Below are 23,712 nucleotides of genomic sequence, written 5' to 3'. Positions count from 1 at the left end.
TGTCTCTCCTTCATCCTTTTCGCTGTCGAAGACTTTCGAGACTGCAAGGAATTTACATAGATCTCTGCATGACCACTTTGGCCTCTCTTTCAACAATATTTCGGTTCCCACTTTTCTCTGGTAGCACCAATGCCTATTGGTACTTGTTCCTATTCTCTTTTCACTTGCCTTCTCTGCCTTACATCAAAGTTCTTATAGTTTACTTTTGCCCTCTTGGCATAATTCACAGTTCACAAGTATCTTTTTCCTCTGATTCATCCTTCTTTCCTTATTGCAGTTTCCTTTGACCTCTGCTTACAATCTTTCAAATTCCAAACACATTTCACAGAGACTTTCGAATGTGCGATTTTTCTCTCGCAGGACCACTCTGCTACTTTGTATCCTTGTCTTTTATTAATTGTTCTCTCCATGCACGTTTAATCGTCACATGCACAACCTTCACTTTCATATTAGTCACTTTCCCTTTAACATCAACCAGAATTTTTGTTTCCCTCGATAACTCACCAGCTATGTTAATTGGATTTCTTTCATCTCTTTTCTGCAATTCAAGGCCGTTATCGATGCCTCTTTTGCTCCTCCCAAACTCTGCCATTCAGCCGGGACGGTTGCGGGCTGCCTTCTGGCAATTTTAAGGTTTCTTTGTTTTCTCGAATGCTCACAGCCTCCCGAAAGCATGGAAATCTTTCCTGGCCTTCTCTTGATCCACTCCAAGGTCGATCAGCCCGTTGGCCTTCCACCTTCCACAGCCTGGTGCGCAACAGCCTCGGAAGAGCTGTTCCTTCTCATGCCCAGCCTCGCTCAAAGTGTCCTTGTGTGCATCACCTTTTATCTTCACAGGGAGTGCTAATAACTGGCAGGTGTACATTGGTGGAATTAATGCCTGCCTCTGCTTGTCCTCATTACAGGGACAGGGCCAATGCAAGTCAGGGGAGGTAATCCTTCTAACCTCAATCTTCATCTTCTTTGGTGCAGTACTTTTGTCAGGGAGAAGTGGGGATGAATTCTGGGAGTTGTAGTTTCCCATAAAATAAGCGGGGATACAGGGGTTGTGGAAAAGGGGCATTACCATGGCTCACCATTGGGTGTTGCTCCCCACTCCCCGAGTACCCCCTACCCAGGTGATCCACCCTCGCTTGTCCACCCCCAGGGTCGGGATCCAAAAGTGATGCCATTCCCTGGACACCTGAGTACAGGATCCCCTAATCCCCTCTTCGTATTCCCATGGTAATGATGCCATAAACTGCAAATGTTGCATTCCAAACGGGCTCCCCATCCCAAACTCCCCCACTTCACATGTTGTCCTTGTTACCCCTTCTCTTTATCCTCTTTAGCCTGCTGTCCAAACACCCAATTTCCTCTATTTAGAATTTTGAGCACTTTCATTCTCGGCTTCCCCCCGGCATAGCCATGGGATTCAGTTGTATTGAGCAAAAAAAATGGGTGCTTTTTAATTTCTGAAAGGCCTTTCAGTATCTCTGCTGCTCAGCATCATGGAAGAAGTATAATATTTTTCACATGCGGGGGACACCCCCTTCCCGATCGGATATTTTTAAAAACGATTGGACGGAATTTCCCCAAACCAGCAAAATAAATGTCTGTGATGCTTTGTACCAAAGTTGTTAATTTCCTACAAATCTATCAAGGGGTTTTTGACAAATTTGGGGGTTGGGGGATCAGTGCAATCTTTATTTATGGAAAATGTCATCCAAATCCACTCACGAAGTAAACAGTTATTAGCAATACAATGTTGGGAAAAGACTGTGAACACAGGCTTCATCTTAACACAATTATATAAGACACAATGATCAGGGTGACTATGAACCACATATCTTCATGGTGATAACCCTACACAAGACAAAATGACATAAATCTGAAAATGCTGACTAGGTCAAGCCAAAATGTTTTGACCCGAAGTTTTTAATATATATCAGTAGATCAGGGTAACGGATACACAACAGGACACGCTTTACTTACAAAGCTCTGTACACAAATAGAACATGGTACAATCCAGTCACTTTGACTGGAATTGGATAAATGAGCATGTTTCTTCCCTTAAAACATCACAGGAGTTAAATTTGTAGATACCATGCGAGCACAATGCATTACAGTGCACAATTGACAGTGTTGTTGGTGGACACTGGTATACAAAATTGGTAGTCGACACTACTGTGTTTCGGCAAGAGTGATCAGCTTTCTAATGAAGCTGGCATGTAGTCGGCCTTCATCAGGACAGAAGAACAGGTTGGGAAAGAAGGAATCCTGTTGGTCTCTGTCAAAACAATGACAAGAAATGACGTGGTTAAGAAGATATGTGGTATCAGAATCTTATTTAATTATTCACAGAGGCTTATTATTGCTCTAAATTCCAGAAGTGGTGATAATGTCATTAGAACATCATATCACTCGGCTTACCGTGTGCTGGATATTGATACGGTAAAAGTAGTTGCGTGGATCCCCTTTTCTGACTACAGGAGATAGGGGCCACAGAAATCTGTGGTGTGGCAAGTACACCAGAGTGCCTAAGGAAAGACAAAAGGGGTACCTGGAAGACAATTTAGTCTAATGATTGTTTTATGTGTTAAAAAACATACACAGACATGTCCGCCCCATCATTTTAACACATACACCATATGTATATGTATATGTGTATGTGTATAGCGGCCGTCACAGCACTATAATTAAGTTGAAAACGGAGTACCATAGAATTCAAAACAATGCATTTGTAAGGGAGGCATGGTATTACAAGTGGACACAGACACAAGATTGGCAAGTTCAAAAACCTTTATTTTAACTTGCAAGGTGGGTTTGGAAAAAACAACTAGCTTGCCCTATAGCTAAAGATGGAAGTGTACTCAACCATCAAAGTAAAAAGAAAAAACAGTCCTGGTCATTTGTCAGTCAAAACAAAATGGCCGATACTAAAAGAAAACGATTGCCTGCCCTTACTCTACTACAATAAATGTGTATAGGAAAAGATGTATATGTAAAGGAAAAAAGTGTTCAAAACAATATGTCAAGGTACCTAAGCAAAACTCCCTTCCCCACATTTTTAGCGTGGGACAAGGTGGCACACTTGGGTCTTTGAAAACACTAAGGCTTTCGACACAAGGATGCAGCTCAGGACGCGGACCAGGGCCTTTCTTGGAAAAAAAAAGTCTCTTGATCACACTAAGTTTCTTATTCGCAGGATGCCTTGAGTTCATTCAACAAAACAAAAGTTCCTTTCCTCCAGGATTCATAGTTCATACACTTCAGGCTTTATAGTTCACATAGGTCTCCCTCAGTCTGGCTCAGCTCCTCCAAATCACAATTGCTTAGAGTTCGCTTTCCTCGTCGAAGACTTTTGTATGTGCGAGGGGTTTTACGAATACCTCAGCATGACCACCTTGATAAGTTTACTTTTCGTATTAATTTTCCCACTGATGTCAGATACATTTGTCATTCTTGGGTTTCTCGGCTTCTCACTTTTCTGCTTTTGCCACTATGCACTATGCACATTTAAACAGAGACCTTCGATTGAGCACTTTTGTTATGCCGGACCACTCTGTTATCTCTGCATGTCTCACTTGTTCGATTCACAGTTTAGCAATACTTTGGTGGCTTAATCACATTTTACTTTCACACTTGTCTTCTTACTATGCATGCAGCCTTCATTCTCGTGATACACTGTTGCTGTTTGTAAATTTTATCTTTAACACAGACCGGCCTTACACGGCTTTCTTTAACTCACCGGCTCTGCTGGTTTCAGTGCTTGTGTCTTTGATCTAGGAGCCAAGGTTGATACCACAGCTACTGCTTCACCTCCCCAACTTGGTTGCTCTCCCGGGAGGGCTGTTGGTATCTTTCGCACACAAAGGTGGATTAACAGTTCTCTTTCATCAGGCTCACTTGTGCAGCCTTCGAGATTCTTTGGAGGTAACAATCGTTTACCGGGACGCCCAAGGTGTCTCCTCTCCTCTCCTTGATTCTGCTTCTTGGCCTGCCGTCCTGCTCCGCTGCTGTCCCAGAAGAACTGCTCCTTCTCATGCCTTGCTCAGTGTGTGTCCCAGTGCTCCACCTTTTATCTGTGTGGGGAACGTCAGTAGGTGTCCGGTGTAGGCAATTGTGGTCAATTGCCTGACTCTGCCTGACCGTACTAAAGAGACATGTCCGGTGTAATTTTTGAGTTAGTCTTTTTTCGCTCAGACAGCCTCTTCCTTGTCTCAGTGTTTGTGCAGGCTTGGGGGAGTTAGAAAATCAGAATATCCTAAAAAAATAGGATGAGGTAAAGGTGTTGAAAGGGAGGGATGGGATACCGCATGTCACCATTGGGTATCTCGCCCCCACTCCCCGAGGACCCCCTCACCAAGGTGATTCTCCGGCACTGGTCCACTCACAGGGTTTGGATCCAAATGCGATGGCCATGCTCTGCCACCTGAGCAAGAGATCCCCGGGGACTAGAAGGTGAGACACCCTCTGGTTTCTCACAAATTGCTAATAACCTTTAACTCATACGACGCATTTAGCAAAATTTTTGCAAACAATGTACTGATGTATCCGATTCTCCTCTCCCCAAACCTCATTGGCGATCCCCAGACTGGTTAAACTCAGTTAATACAATTAAAAGGTTATTAAGGAAACTAAAAAGACACCCTCGGCCTAGTCCCCATTTATTTTCCCATAGACAAAAAAAGTCAACTTTTTGCCGGATCGCACAGCAAAAACCACTAGATGGAATTGAACTAGGTATGAAACAACCTGGGCGCGAAGCGTTGGCTCGAGTTCTGGGGGTGGTCTGGGGTTATGGCATCCAGTACTTGTTAAAATATGTATTGGAGAAGAGGGGTGCCCCATTCTCCCAAAATTATAGAGATCTCCTATGGTGCTTTTCAGCACAGAGGCTTTTCAGAAATGAAAAACTGGCATCTTTTTTTTTTTCTTATGCGAGAGAGGTTTTTACAAATGTTTGGGGTAATTTTCGAGGTTATCCGAAAACAAAAATTTGAAAAAATGCCATTTGGAGGAGGAAAAAGGATGAAATGGCTGAAATTACATCAGGCTGAAGGTGGGCAGGGAGAAAAGGACACCCATGTGAAATTGGGGAGTTAGTGTATGGGGGGGCCAGGGGACCAAGTTCAGAGCTCAAACGTTTTTGCATATTTCGAGGTTATTTTTGAAAGTGCGTCACATGTAAAATAATGGAATATTTTCAAAATATTCAGGGTTATTTTTAGTTCATTGCAAAAATAACTGCGGTTATGGAAAAAAACTTTTTTTTAAAGCAAGTGTTTAAAAAAAGTGATCATAAAAAGTGGAATTTTACAGTGAGGTGTGGGGTAACCTGTCAAGGGGTGCATTATGGCCCTGACCAATGATCATAAAGGGAAGGCGTTGTCACTGGCCATAGCCGAAGGCCCAGGCTCATGGGCCCGAAAGACATGTACATGACTGGGTCCAAAAGAAACATATTGGGGGAACATATACAGTGGCCACGGCCAAAGGGCGTGGCCATTGGCAATGGCCGAAGGCCAATGATTAGTGGCTCGGTAGTGTTATTAAATATACAGTGGGCACGGCCGAAGGTCCTGGCTAGTGGGTCGCCAAAAAACATGGTTGGGTGCCTAGTGGGTCCAAAAGAAAAGCTATTGGAGGAACATGTACAGTGGCCATGGCCAGGTAATGTTTTAAAATATACAGTAGGCAATGCCGAAGGCCCTGGCTAGTGGGCCCGAAAGACATGTTATAGTGGCCATGGCCAGAGGCTGTGTCCACCTAGTGGGTCAAACAGCCTTCACTGTGGCCACTGGCCATGGCTAGTGGCCCAGTAGTGTTTTTAAAATGTACAGTGGATACGGCTGAAGCCCATGTCTAGTGGCCTGTAAAAGATCTGGTATAATTAAACTCTTGAAATTCACTGATAAAACCTTAGTTAAGGTGCGCAGATTGAAAGCAACAAAGCCCTTGAAATTCAGCAGATGTGGGAAGTCATGATCAGCTTAACTCTGCGCGTTCCCGTTGCAAAGCCCATGAGTACATGCATATTATAAGAGAAGAGATTCACAATGACATACAAAATAGCATTATTGGGGACATTGCATTATGGGGGACATCAATGGGAGCGTTCTGAGTTAAGCTAGTCATGACTTCCTACATCTGCTGAATTTCAGTGGCTTTGTTGCATCAAAGCTGCACCTTAAAATAAATATTATTTTCATTGAATCTGACGGACCACAACGCGTGAAGGACCATGGGTACATTAGATGTCACCATAGGGATGGTATTACTGACCCGACCAGTCGAAGCCCCTTTTCGAGTTTCGAAAACAAATCATGTAATAAATACTCTGTGACTACCACTAAATGTTGGCTTATGTATAGCATGTGATCTATGCATAGCATGTGTATCTAAGCCGATACAAGCATCAGAAATACTGTTACGGTGAGTAATGTATTATATATAACACGGCCTGCGGTAGCGGGCGTGTAGTGATGTTTAAGTTGCTGAACCCATAGGAAGAGCACTTTCTGGGTGGCTGTTAACGTTGCCCCCGCTGGACGAATCCTCACCAAACTCTGCAGAAAAAGTATATGACCCACTCTGATTGATTCTGCAAAGTTTGGTGAGGTTCTGTCGAGGGGGAATCCCAAAATGTGTGGTTTTCCTCAGACGTAATGGAAATAAGTGTTTGATCATGCCTAAAGTCAACTCGCTGGACGGATTTTCACCAAGTTTGCACCAGGAGCGGCGGCTTGGTCCCGAAAGCTTGCTTTTGCAAATTGTTTTTTTCTTTCTTTTTTTTTTTTTGATGGCCAAATAGGCATTCCAAAAATATGAATCGGGGTACGGTCCGCGTACTGACTTCCCTATTCAGTCCGCGGACCGACCCCTCTGGACAAATCGGGGCCCAGCGTGATGTCCGCAGACATCGGCCGTGCCCGCTGATTGGATGGTGAAAAATGATAGCTGCTTCAGATGTTTTGAAACGGTCGTCATGTTCGATTGACAGACAGCCACCGTTGTCCACAGACGTTGCGGTAAAAACAAATTAAAAAACACAACATTGCACTTGTCAAACTAACGAAACAAACTCTGGGGAGGTGGGGGGGTAATGAGGATGGGAAGGGATATGGAGGATGAGATGGGATATGGAGGATGAGATGGGATAGGACCATAGAAACAGGAGGGTTTTTGTCTACGAAACCCGCAAACATGTTTGGGGACCGTGCTGTGATGTTCGCGAACATTTTAAATGTTCAGGGACGTCCATCCCGATTTCTGAATTACAGGATTGGTGAAAAGCAGTTTTTGGATGGCTCATAACTTTGGCGCCACTCAATTAAACTGCATGAAATTTTGCAATATCATTCCTAGACCTGGCCCTGAATGGTTCTGTGAAGTTTGGTTCTGTTCTGCCAAGTGGGAGCAAAATTAGAGCGGGGGTCCCAAAATATTTGAAGGCTTATACATTTGGTGCCATTTGACGAATCTGCACAAATGTTTGCAAAAAGATGTCAGACCCAGATTTGAATGTGTTGGTGGGATTTTGTCAAGAGGGGGCAAAATTAGAGGGGGGTTTCAACATTTGTAGATGGCTTATAACTTTGTTGCCATTTGACGAATGTGCACAAGAGTTCTCATAAAGATTATAGACCCAACCTAGAATGTTTGGGCATAGTTTAAATGGATTTTGTGAAGTGGGGTTTTCAAAAAACAAAACATGGACGGATGTGCAGTAAACTCGTGCAAAGAGCATTGGCAAGGACCTGAAAGCATGGTTTTGCAAATGTGTCCATGTTATATTTTTAGAAAAGTGTCATAATGTAAGTACAAAAAATAGTGATATACCTTTTGGTGACTGAGGGACAGCCTGTGGCCATGGGAAGTGGGCACATTGTCCGGGTCATGGCCAAAGGCAATCATGGCCCGGTCAATCTGGCTACTGTGCATGACGGCGAGGGACCAGCAATGGGGTTAAAGTGGGCATGGCCACCAGGGATGGGCTATGTGGTTTTTCGAAATCGGAATATGTGTGAATGCGCAAAAATATTCTGCTCGTGGCTACAGCCCGAAGTACTGGACAGGATTGCAGCAAACATTCGCGAGGAGCATCAGTAAGGACCTGAAAGCATACTTTTGCAAATCTGTCTTGTTTTATTTTTCCAAAGTGTCCAAATGTAAATACAAAAAATAGGGCTATAACTTTGGTGCATGGACAGTGGCCTGGCCCTCGGCTTATCGGGGCATGCGACATGGCCAAAGCCCTAGGTTCAAAATGGGGAAAATAAATTGGGGCTGCAGCGCAAACAGAAGTGCTGGACAGGATATCAGCAAGGACCTGAAAGCATGCTTTTGCAAATCTGTACTGTGTTTTACTTTTTTGAAGTACAAGAAATAGTGATATGACTTTGCTGCCTGGGTAGTGGGCCTGGCCCTCGGCAAGGACAAACGTCCACTTTGATTTGCCTATTGGAGAATGCGGCATGACCAAAGCCCATACCCCATGGACTGTGGAAACTGGCAATGGCTGCAATCCATGAGCACTGGCCATTGGCCACACTGAGGGTATAGTGGACACTGAACTAGGATGCAGGGTAGGTGCAGTAGATAACGTAGGTGGTTTGGTGGGGCTGGGGTCATGGTCGACCCTCATGCCCTAGGCAATTCAACCATGACTTGCATCCCCAGTAAGCGCTGCTGCCACACATCAGTATGCAATGCAAAAATTATGTTTGTTAAAGGAGGTTTACAGTTCTTTCATATATGTTAAAAGAGGAATCATGAATAACATGTATACATTGATGTAACATGAAACATTTTCACTCATAAAAACCTATGAAATTCACAGAATAAACTTTGTTAAAGGGACGTTATGGTTACAAGTTAAACCGAAAATCCCCAGAAATTTGTCAGTTATGGTAAGCTAAGCAACCGTACCTCACGCCATCACTGTGCACTGCTAAGACTAACACCCAGGACATCAGCAAGATCACCAGATTATGGGCCTCGTTACACGGATGGCGGTAAGGATTTACCAGTACTGGTAAAATACCGGTAAATCCTTACCGCCTTACTACGAGGTCCCTTTGCGGGTTGGGGGATTTAACGCCTGCTTTTTGCAGGCGTTAAAAACCAACCCGCAAAGGGACCCAGGGAGCTAATTACGGTACCGCAATTTGCGGTACCGTAATTAGCGCCTTCCCCATTCCCATTGAGCCCTATGGGCCAAAAATGGGAATGGGGGAAGGGCAATGGTGGAAGGGGGAATTACTGCCCCGCCAACCTTGGAATGGGGCAATAATTCCCCTTTCCGCCAAGGCGGTGCCGGTATAATACCGGCATGAACCATGGCGCTAATAGCGCCATGGTTCTCCGCCATCTGTGTAATGAGGCCCTAAGTCAGCATCATTCTGTATTCAAATGAATTGTGTTTGTGCTTATTGCTCCATACATGTGCACCATGAGCTGAGACCAAACCGTAAGGAAAGTACATACATAACATACTAGAAGATTAAAGTCTCAATATATAGCACCTTTTCAATTTCCATATTTTTACTGTCGTTTATAAAAACCGCCTGGCTTAGATATGTTGGTGAACAAAAACAAGTGGCCCAGATATGTGATGTCATCTTTGATGTCCTGGGTGTTAGTCTTAGCAGTGCACGGTGGTGGCGCAAGTTATGGTTGCTTACCTTACCATAACTGGTGAATTTCTGGGGGTTTTCGGTTTTACTTGTAACCATAACATCCCTTTTCACTGAATTTCATAGCTTTTTCTTAGTGCAACTTAACCATAATGTCCCTTTTTAATAACGTTTTTCACCAAATTATATATATATATATATATATATATATTTATTTTTGGGTATTTATAATTTTTGTGCGCGCGCATGGGAGAGGGTGTAGGGTAGGCAGGGGCAGCATCAGAGGGCGGGGGACACACCAAAAAAAACAAAAAATCAAATGTGGATAAATCCGGTTGTGTTGACTAGGTTGTAGACTTTCATGTCACGTTTATGTAACAACGTAGAATCAGCACTCTGACTACTCGTCTAACCTCAAAAACACAACCCACTTGTCTCCATATCCACCTCCCCAGAGCATCTCACCCCACTCCACCTCGGCTCACCTAGCTTCCCACGACCCCTCAAGCCACCTGTCCCATCAGGTAACCTTACCAACCACATCACCTTTTTTCCCCCAGCCACACCCGCATCACCCACCCAACCTTGCCCCACATTACCCATCCCACCCTGCCTACCCAACCTTGCCTCAACTCACCACCTCACCAACTTAAAGCCACTACCTCAGCACTTCAATCAACCCCCACCTTAAGCCTACCACCCCATTTCACCCACATCACACAGAAACCTGCAACCCCACCCACCTAATCGTACCACATTGCCTCACCTTTCTAGACTCACCCAACATCACCACACTACCTCGCCCTACCCTACCCTCCGACTTTCCCAACCAAACTCACTGCACCCACACCACCCAGCCTCACTCCACAAATGTGCGGAATTCTTTACGCTGGGTTTTATTCCTCTCAAACTTAGCTGTGAAGCAACAGCCCCCTGTTCTACAAGAGGCTGCAGTAATAAGGTGCAACAATAGGGATCCACTTTAATGGATAGACTATTTGGGATGCACTTGAAAGGACATATACAGTACTGATACAGAAGGTTAAAGACCGAGTTACATGTTAAAGAGGGAAATGCAGTCTCCGTCCTTATTAAATGATTCAGGGACCCGCAGCTTTACTCCTGTTGAAGCTGTATTTCAGAGACATGATCTGACCTTCTTAATTGCCCTGGATAGCTGTGCACTGGTGATTCTCTCCCTCACTGCCTTCCGCTATAACAGAGGAAGCAAAGAGACTTTATTTTAATCCTGCTGGAAGACCCCAAAGACAGTTGCCCATCACATTTTAGTTGGCTATAAAGAAGCACTTTACTGCCACGTCTTGTCCCCTTTCGTCTAAACTTAAGGGTGTCCGACCATGGGGACGGTACTGGAGCACTTTTTGCACAGCACAAAAGAACAATTTCACATAAAAAATATTGTATTGCACAGAGGCACAGCAGGGTGGATGTGGCTAATCCTGCTGACTCCGCCTACAACCAACACCCATCAGTCCTTTTTTCCACATTGACAGGACTGGAAACTTCGCACAGCATGCACAGATTTTTGACTGCATAACTGTTTCCCTCAGATGATTTTGTTATTTTCAATTTCATCTTTTTCACCTTCGAGCAAAAGCGGTCGTTTTTTATGACCTGTTTAAAAGGTTTGACATCCTGCACTACAAGTGGCAGGCACCATTCAACGAGATTCCCACACATGTTGCTTGGAGTGTTTGGGCCCTGACCACAGGTGGGTGGCCTGACCCTGTTACGCTTTGTCACCCTGTGCACTTTGTTGAAGGTTGCTTCGTGGCGAGATGCATGAGGTCCTCCGCGCGTCACCTCCAAGTCATGTGGAGGAGGTCGCCTCATTGCAGGTGTTGAGAAATCATGTAAGTCGGGCACATTGCGCAAGTCGGAGGAATGCAAGTACTGCAGCAGTTAGCCACTGCATCACTGGTGCCTGCTCAGGAGGCCATGTCAAGTTTTACTGGTTTAATTGCCGATTTTCCCATGGAACATTTAACGGAGTGGTCACCAAGGCCTCACAGGCTTCAACCAGTGGGAACACTGAGGACCTTTCGAGGTCTTGTATCGTGTCTTCTGTACCCGAGGTGTCGCCACAGCCTCAGAAGCTTACCGGGCCTGAGCAATCCCTGATTTTCCCAGGGTGTGGCCACAGGAACCGTGAGGGTCTCAAAGGAAAAGAGCTCTTCATTGAGCAAGACTCCCCGCGTCTCCTCCTAACCGCTCACAAGTTCCAAAAACTGCTCGACCTGTGAGGGAAGTGCGGCCTTCTCAGTGTATGATACCGTTACAGGAACAGCATCAATATTCCCATAAAATCACCTCCAAAACACAGGACAGACACAAAGATTCCTCAATTGTGATGTCCCGTGCGGCAGAGGAGATTTCTGAGATTTCCTGTACTGCATCTTTACATTCCATAGCATCTACTCATATTTCCCTTCCTCCCACGTTTGGGGGATTTTGTGAGGGTGGAATGGTTCCCAATGTCATTGCTGTCCCCCATAATGCCATTTTGTATGACATTATGAATCTCTTCTCATCTGTGCCTGCCCTCCCCAATCCGCTAAAGGCCTCCTCAACTCCCAGCCCTCTCCGATTTCTCTCCCCCCCTGCTCGCCTTTTCTTATGTAGTCGCGGTTCTCCTTCTGTGTAACCCTAGCTACAGGAAAATTGTTTGTGCTCTTAATTCCTCCTTCCTGATGACATTTAGTTGTTTTTCCTGCTCCAAATTTTATTTTTCTGCTTTTTGTTTTCAGGTAGCCGCGGGTATAACCATGGTTACCTATGCATCAGAAATGAAAAAAGATGGCAGCTTTTTCATTTCTGAAACGTCTCTATCATTTTGGGAGAATGGGGCACCCCTTGCCATCAAATAACAAAATAAATACTTCATGCACTAACCCCAGACCGCCAAAGGATCGCGAGGGAATGCTTTGTGCCAAAGTTGTTTCGTACCGGGTCCAATTCCGTCCAGCGGTTTTCGCTGTGCAGTCCAGCAAAAATGTCCCTTTTTTGTCTATGGGAAAATGAATGGCTACTAGGCCGAAAGTCTTTATTCAAAATTGCATGAAATCCATAGCTCCCAAAAATGCTAATTAATGTGACAGCAAGATGACGCGTTTCGCAACGATCCTGTTGCTTCATCACATAGTCTGCCCACTTACATACATACATTTAAATAGAAAACAAGAGGGAGGAGGAACAAACAACATTAGTCATACAGCTGTTGTCCTTTGTTCAGGTTTATTCTGTGCATATCATGTGACAGGTACTGGTTGAAGTCATGCACTTCGTATTCTTACACCTGCTATAGTGGTTGCCATCTTGGCATGCCTACTATTGGTTGTATTTCTTTAAAAAATATGGCATCAGCCTTATTACAAGGATTTAGTGAGTACCCATTTCGGACTGTTTTGCTAGGCAAAAAATAACACCATGTGTTGTGTTCTGCATTATACTCAGTCACTGATTTAAAATATAGCCCATCGTCGACCAACATAGATGATACAGAGGTCAGAATGTGTGCATCTTGTAGCTCTAGCGTGGTACAGCACTATATATATATATAATATATATATATATATATATATATATATGTATATATATTTATTAAAATGTTATAGTTTATACATACACTTTTTCATTTCTCAATTTTTAGTTCTTTCCTCATTAGATATTTTGTTAGAAAAGCACATTTCAGGTTGTGTATCAGGATATCCATGGTACATCAACAGCAGACTACATACTCTGACTCATTTTTCCAAGTCCAGAATATTGGCGAGAAATTGCGTGATCGTAAATATTGCTTTTGTGCCCTGACCGCCCAGCATCCGCGCCCATCTCTCATCCGCTTCTAATTGTTGAGTCGAGATCTTGAAAAAAATACCAAATAGGCTTCTTTTGCGGGCAAGTGCCAGACAGGTCATGATCAGATGATCTAATGTTTCCGGATCTTTCTCATTCATACAAAAACTGTAGTTTTGCTCCGCTCTTGGTATTTGTCGGATTTCTGTAGGTCTTTCTCTAGTTGGCAAGATATTTATGCGGGTTTTCATGAATAGTTCATTAATGTTTGGATCCGGAAATAGTATCCAATATTTGGGTAGTTCGTTTAAAGCACGCAAGTCAGCTTCGCAATGGATGTTCATCGTATACTTTTCTTTATCTTCAATAGTTTTCAGCCAATAATTTCCCCGGATCTTAATTTAGGCGTGTTGGGGTCGAAGTACCAGTGATTCTATCAGGATGTCTTCTTGAATTCATTTAATTTCCAGCTTGTCTATCCAGTTCTCAGTACTGTGTTATTCATTGTATTATGGGTACTTCGTAATATTTGTATTGCTGGCGTTGTTTCATCAGCAAGAACTTTGTGAAGAATATCTAGCTGTTTCCAAAGGACAATGGTGCTTGGAGACTGCGTTGCGATTTCATATCTTATCCTAGGGATTGGATAGTTCTTTGGCAATCTCAATATTTTCCGCCAAAACAAGGCTTCCATCTTATGCCACGTTGTTTCCTGCACATATCATAGTTTCACTCCCATATGTAATGATGGGAATCACTTTTTGACGATAAAAAGCCATAATCTGCTTCAAAGAAAATGGTTGTATTTCCTGTGCAGAAGACAACCTTGTCTTGCTAAAGAGTGCATTTTTTCTTCCAGTTTATCTGTCCATTCTTTTTCCGTCCTAGATTAATTAATTACTATACCAAGGTATTTGAACGTGGAGACTTCTGCCACTGGTTTGCCATTAGATTGTTCAATCTTTTCTTCAATGGTTGTCAAGTACATACAGTTGGTCTTTTTTTTACTTTGATGCGTAATTCATTCGCTTCCATGTATTCTCCCATTTTTCTCATACTTATTTTCAGACCCAATATCGTTTTATCTAGTAAAATTATGTCATCCCTGTACATCATTGAGGAGATGGGGGTTGAATTTTGTTTCGGTGGATTTAAATTCAAAATATATATTCATTTACATACTGCACATAAACCTGTTTCGAGACCCTATAATGCCTCCAGCATCAAACATTCACAGGATCTTCTATGCCTTGCACATTCTAAAGTGCCAAATGCTATATAGTGTATAATAGCAATTTTTTTATTGTGATGGAGTCAAAAACAGGCTTCGTTGCATACATAGTAGGGGGCAGTGGGCTGTTGAATGAATGGACAGGAATGGATCCCAAATGGCATATTAATTAGTGTTCAGCCTCACTTTAAACCATACAAAAATCCATACCTTTCAAGAGTTGCAGCATTGGATACAATACACAGGATAATGTCAAAATACGATCCTGATAGATTAAAGTGCAGGCTCAGTGCATTCATACAATAAAGTGCAGTGTGATGTAAAGTGAATCAACAGGGGCGAACCCCAAGCAGCATGGTGATAAATATACATTCTAACTATGGAGGATGCAGACATTCTGTAGCACCCTCAACAGTTCAATGCCCAACATAACATGTAACAATAATCATATTCTGGTCCTTACAATATCACGTATATCTTAAGGTGCAGTGTGCTCTAGACCTGATGATGTTGGCATATCCACACGCCATGCAATCAATTCCCAATTATAAATAAAAAAAAAATATATATATATATATTTACTACACGGCCCGCGGTAGCGGGCGTGTAGTTATGGTAAATTGCTAAACTCAGAGGAAGAGCACTTTTTCGCCGGCTTATAACTTCGCTCCCCCTGGACGAATCCTCACCAAGCTTTGCAAAAAAAGTGTATGAGTGGCTCTGAATCCTTTTCCCCAAGTTGGATGAGGTTTCCTGCGGGGAGTGGGGGACGTTACATGGAGGGTCCCAATTTTTTTTTTCCCTTGGACTGAATGGGGAAAAACTTTGCGCACTGCTACAGGCCAAACGGCTGGATGGATTTTCATCAAATCTGTGCCAGGAGTGGGGGCTTGGCCGAGAAAGCAGGCTTTTGTGTGCTCAGTGGAAATCGGACTGGTAAATCTGTTACAAAACACTGAAATGTTTGTCCCAAAAAGTCAGTAAAATCTGGGTCCGCTGCGCCGACCCATTTCCCTGTTGGCCCTGCGGACAGAAGTGTCATTGGATTGCGGTACGGCTTGATGTCGGAGAAGTTTGGACACGGCCGGTGGTTGGCTGGAGGGAATAGTGCTGTGTCAAATTCTTTGGGAAAGCCTCCATGGTGTATCGGAGGACAGTGTGGCGATGGCAGGGTCTGGAAAATGTACCGTATGCATTGTGTCGGCAGCCATAAAGGAAGGAATGGCTGGGGGAGTGAGAAATGGTTTATATGTGACATATGTAGGCTAGTATTTTCTGTGGTGATTGGAGGCAGCTGTCGTAACGGTCCCTTAGCTTCTGCCGCAACCTGTTTGCGGCAAACTCTTTTCGTGGTGAGTGTTGGCAGGTCATTTGCAGATGGGGAGTGAATTGCACATGAGATAGGTTGGGTGGAAGCGCTGGTGGCGGTGCGCTGCGGAGGGAATGCAGTAGTTGGGCACATGGAGGCATGCATGGGTGAATGAAGGTGCGGTGGGTCTGGAAGGATTACACTATTGGTTAAATGGCCGAAGTCCGTAGGCTGTAGGGCATGCACTGAGGAGCATAGGGCTGCAACATACACACCGCAGGAAGGCATGTTTCAGTCTGCATCCGGTACAGGGTGGTGCTTGCATAGTGCAGTGTGTGCTAATTGGTTGCAGTAACATTAGGGCTGCAAACTGAATGTGGGTAGGTTGGCAGTGACACAGTAAATTTGGGAGTGGGTACGCCTATAGTATGTGAATGAAAGTGTATAGGGGTGCAGGAGAGAGTGTTTTCTTTCCACATTGTGTTACCTGTTGCAATTTGTTGCTGCATAGCTACCTGGTGGTGCGCAGGTTGGGTATGACTGCTGGTGACAGTGGTGTGTATGTCGATGGTCGTAGATGGTGAAATGCATGGCAGCATTACGTAGCTGTAGGTGTGTTCAAGGCCTATGCTGTGTGCAGAAGTGCTGAGGTAGGCCGAATGTTGTGAACATTTTGTTGTTAGTGACACAATACTTTGTGAATGGCTGTGGGTAGAGGTAGTGGAGGATGTGGTATGTTTGTGCATTCTGGTAAGTGCGACCTGTGTTCGTGATTGGGTGTTTTATGGTGTGGAGGAGTTGGGGTGAAGTGCTGCTACCTATGTGTGGCACGTTTGTGCAAAATGGTAGCTGCCCACATGGCCATCATGTTATCTGTTGCCATTTCTTGCTGCGTAGCGCCATGGCGGTGTACAGGTTTGGTAGGAGTGTTGGTGGCAGTGGTGTCTGTGGATTGTCGCAGAAGCTGATATGGAGACATGCATGGTGGCATTGGGTTGCTGTGAGTGTGTTCAAGGCCTAGACTATTAGATGCATGGCCATAGGCCATGCATTCAAGAGCCTAGACCTTGAGGAGACGCACGCCAGTAATGCATTTTTCAATGTGCATGAGTTAGAGGGTGATGACATATAAGGAATGGGTGTGGAGCACATTAAAGCCGTTATATGCCAGTGTTGCAAATAGATTGTGGGTAGGTTGGCAGTGGCACAATACTTTGTGAATGGCAGTGGGTACACCCAAAGTATGTGATTGAAAGTGCACAGGGAGTGGAAGTGGGTAAGAGAATAGTATGTGAATGAAGGGGCGTAGGGGTGTCAGAGACAGTGAAATGTGTTTACATTATGATAAGTTATACGTAATGATGTGTATGTCCACTGCGGTGTCCAGGTTGATTAGGAGTGCTGGTTCCAGTGGTGCATATGTGCATAGTGGTAGTTGCTGATATGCTGACATGTATTGTTCAATTACGGTAGGGGGAATGTGAGCAAGGAGCAGGCCCACTGGAGCAATGCAGGTTTGGCAGTGTAAGTGGGACAGGGTGGTGATCTTTGGGGAATGCGTGTGGAGCACATTGTTGACGTGCTACAGCAGGACAAGTGAGTTGCAAAGAGTGTATTGTGCATTCTATGGTTGTGGTGATAGTTGGAACATGCCACAGTATTTGGTGTGCAGCAGGAGATGGTGCAGTGAGAAGTTGGGTAATGTGGCCACAGGGTGCAATGCACACGTGATGGAAGTGGGTACGGTTGAAGGGCAGTTTATATGTGGTTGGTTACTCTGCTGTGTGCATATTAAGTGAAGTAGGCACAATGTTGTGAAGGTGGTGTGCATAGGTTGGCAGTGAAACAATAGCAAGTGCGTAGGGGTGGTGCAGGCTGCGCTATGTTTGTGGCTTCTGCTAAGTGTGACACGTTTTAGTGAATGGCTATTATATGGTTTGGGGGAGATGGGTAGAACTGGCGCTACGTATGTAACGTTTGTGTGTAATGTTAGGAGCTTGGATGTGTAGTGTTGCAGTGGGTATTGAAAGAGATGCAATGTTGTGTGCATACCTAAAGGTGTGCTGGGGGCGTGTTAGGATGTTTGTAGATGCTGCAATAGTGCCTTCTTTAGCAGAAATATATTGTGGAGGGGCTTTGCAATCAAACCGAACGTGTACTGAAAGTGTTTAACGGTAAAAAAGGAGTGGTGCATACAAATGACAGTGTGGAATGCTGAGGTTTTGAATGCGATTTGGTGCATTCATGTTTTGAAATGTTGACAGCACCCAATTTGAGGAGTGCTGCAAAAAGTGACAGTGCAAAGGGAAGAAGTATTGTCCGAGCTTTATTGGGCGATGGTCCTCACTGTAGATGGGAAAGCACATGTGCACATCCTCCCATTATGAGCAGGATGGAAATGGAATTGTGGGAAATGGACAATTAGGAGTTTAGGGCGTGGTACATAGGAAGGGGCATTACCATTTCGTCGCAATACTGTCTCGTGAGGGTGGTCGACATGGAGAGACTCACAGTGCTTATTGTCGGTGATGCCTTTGTGCGCCATCTGCACAGGTGTTGCGTACAAAGAGGGCGTTGCTGGCAATTTCGGTTTGGAAGGAGTGGGCGCTTTCTGGGTCTGCCAGGGTGACTGCAGTTTCGGCGGGATGGTTCGCCTTTGCAGATATGTGGCGTCCGTCACAAACGTGGACTGTGTCGTGGTGCACTATGGAAGTGCACATTTGGGTTACATGTCGTGTGGACGATTAATCCATCTACTGATGAGGTTGCTGACCGCAGTGATGCATATTTTCCCTACTGCCAAGGTGGTTTTCTCATGCATAACACCAAGAGCAGTGTGGGTCCATGACGGTGTAATTTGTCCCCAGCCAGCGGTCGGAAGGTGTTAAACAGATTTATGCGTCAGTTTATGCAGACTGCTGGCATGTTCTCCATCCAATATGAGATCATGAAGTCACAAAATATGCAGTGGTTCCGTAGAAATGGCATTTATTTGAGTGCCATTGGCAATGTCGTTTTCTTTCACACTGTTCAAGAAGCATTGATCAGAATGTTGTAAAAATGTGAGGACAGGCAAACAAACACATAAAGAGAAAATACAAAACAAATTTGCTCGCACATAAAAAAAAAACACTTTATACATATATGCTGGAAGACTGAATCCCCTGCCTAGTTTCATATTGTTAAACACCCACCCCACCTTCACTATCACGAAAAGGTAGTGGATTACGCGGTACTTTTAGGATGGCACATGCCACATCCTAGGTGGCTATGTGGATGGAGAAATTGTGCATACTTACATTGAACTTTGGAGTGGACGTGCTTTGGAATGGCACGACATATTTGTAATGTAAATGTGTAACAGTACCTTTCAAGTGTTGCACAGCAGTAACAGTGTTCGGTGATGGCGGCTTTAATGCGATTGGTGCATGCGTGCGTGCCTATTTACCAGTAACCTAATGAAGTAGAGCTGCAGAGAAGATAGTGCAAAGGGAAGAAGGAATGTTCCAGTTTTACACGTGTGCGGCCCACACGCTACTTTGGGAGGCGCACGTGGCAAAATCTGCCCTTTACACCACCTTGCCCAATTGCCATGGCAGTGTGGTGATTAGCCAATCAGGTAGTGTGGGTGTAGTTGACAGGAAGGGAAGGTGAAACGGTTGCACATTATACTCTGCGTACCGAGGGTGGCTGACATGGCGAAACATATTGTTTTGCCTGTATGTGATCCCTTTGTAATAGATGTGCACAACTTATCTCTGCAAAGAAACTTTGACAGCAATTTTGGTTTGGAAGGAGTAGACGTATTGTGGAACACTGTACATGAGTGCAATTTCGTCGATATGCATGCACTTTGCAAAGACCTTGCCACGTTTCCAGTAGTAATGTTATCGTAATTTATGACGGCGGCATGCATATGGGTTACCTGCCTTGCTTACATTTTTCCTGTAGACTGAGGAGGTTGCTGGATGTCGTGAGGACGCGTTTTCCCACTGCCAAGGTGCTTTTCTCATCTATAATACTGCAAAGAGTATGGCCTACTGCTCATGGATGTTGTTCCGAGCCAGACGAAGGAAGGTGTCTCATCAACAGAAGCATGTAGCAGGGGATTGCATCTTCGGATTTGCACATTAATTGTTAGCTTCGATTGGTTTGTGGACACACGGCGAGGCTGTGGTAAGGAGCAAGTCCCTACTATGATCACCAAATTGGGGTGGATGGAATCCCTTGATTGGTTGTGACTTGCTGTCAGTTAAGGCGCGTACAGGGAGTTGGAGGCGCCCAGCAATTTGTTTAGTTGTGGATCATCCCATCTAAGCTGTTTTCTTTTGTTTTCCCGTGATTGAAGTGCGCAGTGACAGCGACCCGACTTGAAATCATTCCATTAATAGGGACACATCGGGTTACGTGGTAAAGAGGAAATGACTTGTGAAAGACCTCAAGTGTAGATGAGCTGATAAAGACTCTAGAAGGCCTTGGCATAGTTTTCTTCTTTTTTGGGTTTAAAAGAGTCGCTATTCTCCTTCATATGCCTATTTTTTTCTTTTGAAATATTTTGTGGTAATACATATAACCTCTGGACAGGATGATGTTGTAACGCTCACCTGGTATCCACGGCGACGTCACTCAGCCTGTTCTGACCTCTTACGACCTCAAACCCTTCCCTGGAGTGTACTCGACTGGAGACTGGGCCTTAAACACAGGATTGGTAGAGTTTAACTCCCTATTGTGTCTGTGTGCTTGAACCCCTTCTTCCCCGGGGTCCAACCCTTCCCTTTGATCCACAGCTCAACTTGTTTTCTTGGAAAGTGTGCTCTCCAACCTGCTTTCAGCGCAGGAGCGCGTTGATTGATGCGGGCTCATTGCTGCCTAGTTACTTCACTGGCAAGAGTCCGACAGGTAAGTATGAGTCTTTTGAACAGTTCTCTTACTTTGTTCCTTTCCTTCCTTAGACGATGGCCGGCGTCCGGGGATGGCGACGTGCTGCTGAGATGAGTAGCACTGAAGGTGAGTGAGAGCGCGATGCAACCCTTTCGTATTTGTATTGAACGGAGTTATTTTTCTGTGTCTTTTTTATGTGCTGCGACGTTTTCAGCGTGGATGCCGGTTATGAAGAAGAAATGCGGTGAGTAAGCGCTGTATACAGAGCCTCTAGATGTTTCCATGCTAACCTGGAGTGTCTTTTCCCTCTTGCAGATGGATGAGAAGTTCCGGAGACAGAGTTCCCCCCAGAGCGGCTGGGATTCAGGTAAGCGTTTGAAGCTCGTACAGTCTTTAAAAATAAGCGAAGATTTGCTGAATGCATACCAATGCCTTTTTTCTGTTCTTTTCCCTTTTCCTTAGGAAGCGGCGTGCCGGGATGGGAATGACACCGCCGAAGATGCCCGCAGAACAGAAGGAGCGATGAATGATGGACAGAAGCACCGCAAGGTAAGGCTGTTCCTAACGGTGTTCTTCTTGCAGGAGCTGAACGCAGAAGAAAGATGCAGGCCTACTGGAGACCGATCCGAACACTGTGAGTGTCACACTGCAGGTGCAGAAAACACAAACCATGTTTCTCAACCTGTGCGTGGCTTAAATAGTCTCTGGGTATCCCAGGTGTCTCTGGGCTGAACCACACCCAAAAGACTAGTCTGCACATGCAGTTCTGGGAACCGAAATATGTGGGGGCATCCATCTTGTCCCCATCAATGCACTAAAAGTCCAATCCCCAATGTTATCCTATGGGAGTGAGTGAGTCTGGTGCCACAAGCACGAAGTCTGGCGCCAAGTCTGACTCCAAGTGGGTCTTTGGAGGGATGGAGAGGCCCTTGAGGGCCATGTAGGTGATCGTGGCCTGGCTCCAGCCTGACATCTTGGAGGGCTGGGGACATGAGGGGCAGGAATCATGACAGCTGTTTAGTAATATGTTTGCAGTTCACTACCTGTTAAGATATAGTTACTTTTACTACATGCAGCTCTGTGACATGTCTCTAGCCATCTATAGTTTTTTGGCATTGGCACTCCATAGTTGTATTTTTAATTTATTTAGTATGGATTCATATATGAAGATATCTTTTAGTGTACATATTTTGGTAATTGACTTGCATGGGTACATGGTGTATTTACGCTGGGGTGGGGGGGATCTCAGGCAGTATGGACAGACAAAGAAAACACATTTGTCAGAGATTGACAGTGGTGAATAGGAAAAAGGATAGACGGTAGCATAAGCATACCAGTATGTGCGTATTTTGTTTACTTCAAACTTACAATGTTCTTCTAATGGAGCCGTCTTGAGCAACATTTTGTGAAGCTTTAGAATCGTACATGAAACGTTTAGTGCTTTGCAAAATGTCAACGAGCAAATTGAACTGAGCCTAAATAACAGAGCAGTGTAAAGTGATTTGTTGCTGTGTCAAATGTGTTTTAGAGTTTACGCAATAGGGTTGGGAGTTTGGTTGTAGGGTGATAGTTGGTAGTTGCTATGGGTTGTCATTGCTTGTGAAAAGGTCATGAATATTGATATATTGTTAGATACTTGGGTGTAGTGTAAGGAATATAATTCTGTTTATGGTTATTTATTTGAGGGGCGTTGATGGGATGTAGTATCTTGAGTTCTTTTGAAATGGGGGGGTGCTGGGAGATCTGGGCTTTCATATACTGTAGTGTTGGCTATCAGCATTCTGTCAAAACGGGTAGGGTGGGGTTGTATATATTTTAGTAGTGTTGTTTGGTATTTTGTTTAGATTTTATGCATCTAGTATTTCCTTGATTGTGTTGAAAGAAATGTCTCCAATGAAGCAAGATCTGAAGGTGATGTCATGGAATGTTAATGGTTTGAATAACCTGAACGAACGACAGAAAATCTACAATTGTATGTGTGAGAAGCAGTGTGACATATATTTTGTGCAAGAAACGCATTTGCTGAGTGATGAAATCCAGAGATTACAGAAGCAATGGGTTGGTGGTGCGTATGGTTCGTGCTATTCTTCCAGATCTAGAGGTGTGGCAATATTGGTTGATAAAAATGTGCCTATTAAACTTCTGAAACAAAGAATAGACAAGGAAGGATTGTGGTCTTGTTGATTGAACTTCAAGGTTGCAAGGTGACTTTGTGTAATGTTTATGCACCGTCCATTGATGACGGTTCCTTTTTTAGAAAGGTTTCACAACTCATACAGGATTTTGATACACCAAATGTAATTGTAGTTGGAGACTTCAACTTGGTAATGGATGCTAAATTAGATCGAAGGCAGGGTGGGTGGGTGGGTGGCTGAAAGAAGAGATCCTCATTTTAGGTCTTTTCAGTCACTTGTGGCAGAGAATGATCTAAAGGACTGTTGGCGCCTAACGCACCCACAGATAAAAGAATACAGTTTTTATTTGAATTCTCATTGTACCTATTCCTGCATTGATATGTTTCTCACGAGTGGCAAAATTACTGAACATTTTATTGAGGGGGAAATTGGGAGTATTGTAGTGACGGATCAGGCCCCTGTTTTTTATAAGATAAAACTTGATTTTGGAATACATAGGTCCTTCACTTGGCGGATGAATACCGCGATTTTACAGGATGACGTGTTAGTTGATAAGATTAGAGAAGAAGCAGATAATTTTGTGAGAGAAAATAGGATAGACGGTATGAGTGTGAAAACTATATGGGAGGCATTTAAATGCACGATGAGGGGCCTAGTCTTGGGTCTGTCAAGTAGGAAGAGGAAATATATGGAAACATTGAGCTTAGATTTGGAGAGGCG

At 44.3% G+C, this 23,712-nt stretch overlaps 1 protein-coding gene across 4 annotated transcripts in view; it reads left to right on the top strand.

The window, feature by feature from the left end:
- The window catches only part of TANC1 (tetratricopeptide repeat, ankyrin repeat and coiled-coil containing 1), a 2,406,012-nt gene that overhangs the window by 829,325 nt on the left and 1,552,975 nt on the right, over nt 1-23,712 (top strand). The window lies entirely within an intron of this gene.

Source organism: Ambystoma mexicanum, chromosome 9 (assembly GCF_040938575.1).
Source record: "Ambystoma mexicanum isolate Mex_15411 chromosome 9, UKY_AmexF1_1, whole genome shotgun sequence".
Classification (NCBI taxonomy): Eukaryota; Metazoa; Chordata; class Amphibia; order Caudata; family Ambystomatidae; genus Ambystoma; species Ambystoma mexicanum.
Note: the sequence above shows the minus strand (reverse complement) of the source record. Positions and strands in the feature narration are given on the sequence as shown.